The following is a 7,718-nucleotide window of genomic DNA, read 5'->3' as shown; positions in this document are numbered from 1 at the left end:
GAAGAAGAACAGAAGGAGGGAGGAGAGGGTTTGTCCAGGCCTAGGGTTCATCCCAGAAGCGGCCGTTGGGTCCACAAACAGTTGATTTCAGTTTCCAGATTTTTCTTCATTCCTAGAACATCATCTTATCCCCTCTGACATAGCGACCAACTGGCTGACACCTGTCCCAGAGGTCTGTGTCCCCTGCCCACCAAGCTCCTACATTGGAATGACCTCAGGCTATCTCCTGACTTCCTCCAGTGCTAAGAGTGGTAGCTGCTTTCTGCAGTTCCTATGGCTATGTTAAGTCAGTGTCCCTTTTCTCCTTTTCCATCTTCCAGCATCTTCTCAATCAAGCTCATATCTTAAACTCTCTCTGCTAAAATAACTGGTGGAATTCTGTTTTTCCCACTGGATCCTGACTGATATAAAATCGCCATCCTCAGAAGTAAGTAACACACTCAGAGGGGCAAAAGTAATCATTCTTGAGAGCTGCTTGTTGCAATGTCCCTAGCCTTGGTTTGATGGGAAACTTCCAGAAGCAGGTAAGGTAATGCTGGATAAACCATCACACAGATCACCGTTGCAGAAAGAGGCGTCTTGGTGAAGTTGTGGGGGGGGGGGGAAGGGACAGGGGCTCAGCCTCATGAACTGACTGAAGGGTTAAGTCCCTTGTCTGGGGAGAAGTCACAGCCTAGAGAACACTTACACAGGCTCCTGTCACAGGAATTCTTGCCAGCCTGGAGCGTGACCCTGCCTGCCATCGGAGATACACCTCCCCCAGATAACTGGTCCAGGAAGAACTCACCTCATTCAAAGATGAACAACAATCCAAAATGAACTTGCCATAAATTATATGTAGACACATACCGTGTTCTACATGAGAAGACAATAGCATAAGAATAAATAATGAAAATTCTAAGAAAAATATTAGCATACATAGTCTAGCAGTAATTTTACAATGATATAAAATAACTAAATAGGATTTATTGTTTGGATTGATAAGATGCTTCAGCATTAAAAAATTTAAAATGTGGGGCACCTAGGTGGCTTGGTTGGTTAAGCATCTGGACTCTTGATTTCTGCTTAAGTCAAGATCTCTGGGTTGTGAGATCGAGGCCCACATCCGTTCTGCACTGGGCATGGAACCTGCTTAAAATTCTCTCTCACCCTCTCCCTCTGCCCCCCATTCCCACACTCTCTTTCTGTCTCTCTCTCTAAAAAAAAAAAAAAAGAAAAAAAAAGTAAAATATTACATTAATAAATCAAAGATAAAAGCCAAATAACTGGTAGTGATTTTCATAGGTACAAAATATGCATAAAATTCTATATCCATTATAAAAAAATGTTTAACGAAAGAAAAAAATTCTTAAATATTTTAAATAACATTTATCAGGAATCAATAGTAAACAATTCTGAAATTTTACGGGTATTCTGACTAATGTCAGGAACAAGCCAGGTGTGCTTAGTATCTGCATTATTCAGGACTACAGTACTTTGGGCAGCCTATTTAATGGATTCAGTGGAATTAACCTAGAAAACAAAACCAAATAGAAATTCCTGGGTTCCGCCCCAGACCTGCTAATCACAAACGCTAGAGGTGAAGCCCAGCCACGTGCGACTTAACAAGTTCTCAGGTCATTCTGATGTACATTCAAGTTAGGAACCATTACTTTAAATATTAAATTTAGGGATGTGTGGGGGCCTCAGTCTGTTGAGCGTTTGCCTTTGGCTGAGGTCATGATCCTGGACACCCAGGAACAAGTCCCACGTCGGGCTGCCTTGCTCAGTGGGGAGCCTGCTTCTCCCTCTGCCCCTCACCCTGCTTGTGCTCTCCCTCTCAAATAAATAAATAAATAAATATTAAATGTAAAGAACTAGTGTATGGTGCAAATGTGTTTGATGTGTTGCTGAAGAGAGGCTTGGAAATATGACAAAAGAGCAAACAATTCTGAATAAAGCCAACCAGGGCTTTCAGGAGTGAAAAATATGGTAAGCAGAATTTAAAATTCGATTGATCCATTTAGCAGCAGACCAGCTCTCTTTCTCTCTCTCTCTCAAATAAATAAATAAAATATTTTGAAAATAAATAAAAATAAAAGATTTTATTTATTTATTTATCTATTTGAAAGAGAGCACAGAGGAACAGGGGGACAGGCAGAGGGAGAGAGAAGCAGACTCCCTGCTGAGCAGGGAGCCCAATGTGGGGCTCGGTCCCAGGACCCTGAGATCATGACCTGAGCCAAAGGCAGAGATGCTTCACTGACTGAGCCACCCAGGTGCCTCGAAATGTCAAATTCCAATCAGGCTTCAAGGAAAAAGGCAGACTAACTAAGAGTCTTGGCACTTTCCTACAAGAGAATTCAAGACATTTATTGTCTAGTAAATTGAAGAGTATGAATTAAAAGTTGCTCATGGCAAGCGCTCAGTACCAATAGTTTCCAAGCAGCGTTGGTCTATAATGTGCAGGTATCATATGCTTTAGAAAATACACGGTTAAAGCTAGCATCTAACGATAATGGAAAAATAAAAACTCTTAGGAAACTAAAAACAAAATGCTATTTCCTGTAGGTGATAAAGAATATCTAACTTAAGGGCCGCCTGGCTGGCTCAGTCAGAAGAGTGTGCGACTCTTGATCTTGGGGTCATGAGTTCAAGCCCCACGTTGAGTGCAGAGATGGCTAAAAAATAAATAAAACTTTTTATGAAAATGATTATCTGACTTCAAACAACAGCCAACACCACACTTTCACAAGTCCTCCACGAGACTGTCATTATTAACTAAAGAAGAGGTGAAAGGTGGCTGGTATCTACAGATTACTCCCATTTGAAAGGAAAACCCAGAAAACACACTAATCTTTCTCTTTCTCTTTGCGAGTCTCAATTTTACAGTACCGTACTTGGAGGTAGAATTGATTTTATTACTTAGCCTGTGAACTTTTCCAACCTGCGGTCTTTCATTATTCTTTTCCTTCTAGAAAATGGAATATTAAATTCTATTTAATAACAGGCAGTTATTTTTAAAAAGAAACCAACTGGAAATAATAATTGAGAGCTGTCATTGCCGAAATCAGGAATTGAACGGGTGGGGTGAAAGTCGGCATGAATTCCACCAAAAGCAGATGTTTATAAGCAGAAGACCAGATCGAGGAACCCTCCCAGAAGAAAGCAGCAATTCGACCTCCGAAAATAAGTTTTAAAAAAAGGAAAGTAAGAGAGTAGTAAAGGGTCAACGTGCTGATAACAGGAGTGCCAAAAGGACAGGGGAAAACGGGGGAGGAAGCATCTGAAAAAAATTATAATGACTGAAAATTCTCAGAATGTTACAGAGAAAAAGCAAATCCCATACAAAGGACTAAAATAAATCAGACTTGCAATATCACCGGCATCAAGAAGACGGTGGTAACACATTAAAGCCGCCGAAGGAGGACTGTTACCCGGGCCTGCGTTTCTTCCTGACTCTGAGACACAGGAGGAGAAGAGCAGGGAAGGGTGTGGACGGAGAAGATAAGTGGGGGAGAGCGCCCAAGTGTGAGGCTGGAAGAGGATGCCGTGAAACGCAGCCAAAAGAAATGTCCCAGTTGGCGAAATAGCCAAAGACATTTAAGGACAACGGTTTTGAAGAACTATGTGAGCCACGGTTCAGAAATTTATAGTAAATATTTTCTTCTGCGGAATGCTTTCTATGAGTGTGTGTGTGTGTGTGTACACGCACGTGCATGAAACAAACTCACGGAAGAGGTTGGATGTACCATCTGGACTGATGTGTAATAGATAAGACAGCCTCACTGAAAGGAGGAGCTTGGAGACAAAGGTGACCAAAGGGATGTTAGCTCCCAGGAATTTTTAGAAATCTCGTAAGGCAGGGAGGGAAGGACATCCACAAAGCTTTGAGTCAAGCCCGTCCGGACAGCCCGGGTCTGGGACACTTCATTCCAGCTGCCATCTGGGTGACTAGCCCTTCTGGTTCCAGAACAGAACAGTGCTCTCTAGGGGGGTTCCTGCGCCTTGGGTGCTCTCCGTGTGAATCCCTGATGAATGTCTTCCGTACTTCTGGGTTCTCGAAACTTGTTCAGTTCAGTCCCCTGTACTCAGCCTGTCTTCTTTATGAGCTCTCCTTTCCTTGCTTCCTTTTGTCCAAATGGCATTTTCCAAAGTGCCCTGAGCTCGCCTCTGCTTCTTCCTCCGGCTCACCCATCCATGAGGTCACCCCGGATGCCACGGCTCTCACAGTTCCCCTGTAAGTGTACACGAATCACCTGGAACTTGAGGGGCCTGAATGGCTGCAAGTTCATCATGCATTTGGAAATACTTTGCTGTAATATTCACTTCATTTCAAACTTCTCAAACTTTTTCCATAAAGTTTAGTAACTATATTAGATTTCACAGGCCATATGGCCTCCGTAGCAACCGTGCCGCTCTGCCATTTTGCACGAAAGCAGCCATAGACGATATGGAAACAAAGAGTTATGGCTGTGTGCCAGCGACATTTTATTTACAAAAACAGCCAGTGGGAAGGAGTTGGCCCACAGGCCTGAGTTTGATGTAAGCAAGCACTTACCAAAATGAATACCAGGCCCCTATAGATGGCTGGATCTGGGTAATATGGGCCTGGTCTCCCTGTGGGTGTGCAGTCCCTCCCCCAAGGATTTTATGGATTTCAAGATTTCTCAAGGTGATTTTTAGCTCTAGACTTTGGCTTTGCGTGGCTTGCCTCTGTTCTGTACCAGGTCCGCCCTGGTTTAGGTACACAAGGCATTCATTGACTTATGTATTTATTAAACTATTCACACTATATTTTGGCGACCGCATCCTTTTGCTCAGCTATCACAACGAAGTACCACACACGGGGTGGCTTAAACAACAGAAATTTATTTTCTCAAAATTCTGGAGGTTGGAAGTCCAAGATCAAGGTGCCGGCAGGCTTCAATTCTTCTGAGGCCTCTCTCTTTGGCTTGCGGATTTGCCGTCTTCTCCCTGCGTCATCACATGGCCTTCCCCCTGTATGTGTCTGTGTCCTGATGTCCTCTTCTTAGAAGGACACCAGTCCTATTGAACTAGAGTCCACCCTAATGACCCCATTTTAATTTACCTTTTAAAAGATCCTGATTCAAATACAGTCACATTCTGAGGTAATGGAGAGTTAGACCTTCAACTCCCCCTCCAATATGAATTCAGGGGTAACACAATGTAGCCCATATTTATGAGAAAGTAAATTTTATAAAGTCTTGTGGTTATGGGAAGGGGTCTCCATATGTATTACATAGCAAAATTATTTAATTGCTTGTTAACCATTCCTATTGTTAACAGTTTTTTTTTAAAGTTTTAATTTAAATTCCAGTTAGTCAACATACAGTGTAATAGTGGTTTCAGGTGTACAATGTAGCGATCTGGCACTTCCATACAACACCCAGTGCTCGTCACAAGTGCGCTCCTTAATCCCCGTCACCTATTTAACCCATCTCCCGCCCACTTCCCCTCTGGTAACCATCAGTGTGTTCTCTGTACTCAAGAGTCTCTTTCTTGGTTTGTCTCTCTCTTTTTTTTCCCCTCTCTTCCCTCATTTTGTTTTGTTGCTTAAATTCCACATATGAGTGAAATCATACGGTATTTGTCTTTCTCTGTCTTATTTTGCTTAGCGTAATACTCCCTAGCTCCATCCACAGCATTGCAAGGGACAAGATTTCATTCTTGTTCATGACTGAGTAATATTTCATTATATATATATACATATATGTGTATATATATGACACATTTACTCAGCATCATGATCAGATTATATTTAGCAATCAACAGCATGGTTGGAAAAAGAAAAAAATCTACATCAAAACCCTTTGTTGGAATGCATTACCCTTTCCACCAAAAAGAAACTAAAACAACTTGTTATACAATTAGTCACAAATTCAGTGCTCAAGTTTTTTGCCAGAGCATGTGAGTATTGTCTAAAATCTGTCTTCTTTGTAGCAACTAGGCCCTGCCTCCACTGTGTTTGGCTGAGTTCACAAATTTGTGTATAACCGATAGGTTTCCTGTCCCTCGTCTGGCTCTCCTCTCCTGCTAAGCTTTGGTTCCCGGCAGTAATTAAAACCTCCCGCCACTGCCATCGCTACTGCTACTGCAGGGACCACCACAGTCACCTTGGTCTCATCATTTGGCAAAGTATTGGCCTCCACCACCATACGAGTCAGAGTTTCAGCCTCCAAAATTTCCTGGGTCCAAAATTTGAGGATTGAATGTTGTAATTGCCAGAATCATTATAGCTTCCACCACCTCCAAATTTGCTTCCATCATTACCAAATCCGTTATAACCATCCCCCCTGCCACCGTATCTACCACCACCTGGACTACCACCAAAGCCACCTTGCCCACTGAAGTTTTCTCCATGACCAATATTGTCATTCCCACCAAAACCACCTCCACGACCGTCGCCAGAGTTTCCAGAACCACTTCAACCTCTTTGGCTGGATGAAGCCCTAGCCATCTCTTGCTCAGACAGGGCTTTCCTCACTTCACAGCTGTGGCCGTTCACAGTACGGGATTTTTGAATGACAGTCTTGTCTACAGAGTTGTGGTCATCCAATGTTACAAAAGCAAAGCCTCTCTTCTTGCCACTGCCTCGGTCACTCATGATTTCAGTCACTTTAATTTTCCCTTAATGACGTCCTTCAGTGTCTTCTTTAATGCCCCCAACAAAAATCTTTTTCAGGTAAGTGGGCACCAGGTCTTTAAGAATCTTCTCTTGAGACAGCCCTCTTTGGTTCCACAAGTCTTCCATCCACCTTGTGTGGCCTTGCATTCGCGGCTGTACCCACCTTCTCCACAGTGGCACACTTGACAAATCCAAAGCATCTGGAGTGCTTGGTGTTTGGGTCTCTCATTACCACACAGTCCACAAGCGTTCCCCATTGCTTAAAATGGCTCCTCAGACTCTCATGGGTTGTTTTAAAGCTCAAACCTCCAATGAAGAGCTTCCACAGCTCTTCAGGCTCTTGGAGAGACTCTGACTTAGACGTGACTGCGGTGGGGGGAAAGACTTCAAGAATGCTTACACGATGGTATCCATGGGCAGAAAGGACCACGTCTTCTTAATCCATTCATCTGTCGATGGATATTTGGGCTACTTCCATAATTTGGCTATTGTAGATAATGCTGCTATAAACATTGAGGTGCACGAATCTGTTTGAATTAGTATTTTTGTATTCTTTTTTTTAAGATTCTATTTATTTATCCTAGAGAGAGAGTGTGCATGCACAGGGGGGAGGAGCAGAGGGAGGAGCAGAGGGAGAAGGACAAGCAGACTCCACACGGAGCACAGAACCTGATGCGGGGCTTGATCTCAGGACCCTGAGATCAGGATCTGAGCCAAAACCAAGCATTGGACACTTAACTGACTGAGCCACCCAGGCGTCCCAAATTGATATTTTTGTATTCTTTGGGTAAATACCTGGTAGTACTGCATTGTAGGGTCGTTCTATTTTTAACTTTTTGAGGACCCTCCAGACTGCTTCCACTGTAGTTACACCAGTTACCATTCCCACCAACAGTACAAGAGGGTAAAAGCTTTTTTTGACCACTCTGCCTCTCTGGGTTTTAATCAGTCTCTGTTTCCCAAGTGGTGTTCAGATTTCCACCAACCAACTAGCATTCCTTTTATTTGCCCCCTCTTCCCAAATCTTTACCATGTTCCTTCCAGATATAGTCACATGGTTGACCTGAAGATTGAGGTCAACCACATGGCA

The 7,718-nt window shown here is 43.1% G+C and overlaps 1 pseudogene; it reads right to left on the bottom strand.

Annotated features, from left to right (window-relative positions):
• Positions 1 to 6,060: 6,060 nt before the first annotated feature.
• Positions 6,061 to 7,511, bottom strand: LOC100478202 (annotated as a pseudogene).
• Positions 7,512 to 7,718: the final 207 nt, after the last annotated feature.

This window comes from Ailuropoda melanoleuca, chromosome 4, assembly GCF_002007445.2.
Source record: "Ailuropoda melanoleuca isolate Jingjing chromosome 4, ASM200744v2, whole genome shotgun sequence".
Taxonomy (NCBI): Eukaryota; Metazoa; Chordata; class Mammalia; order Carnivora; family Ursidae; genus Ailuropoda; species Ailuropoda melanoleuca.
The sequence above is the reverse complement of the archived record's forward strand: the minus strand, read 5'-3'. Positions and strand labels throughout refer to the sequence as shown.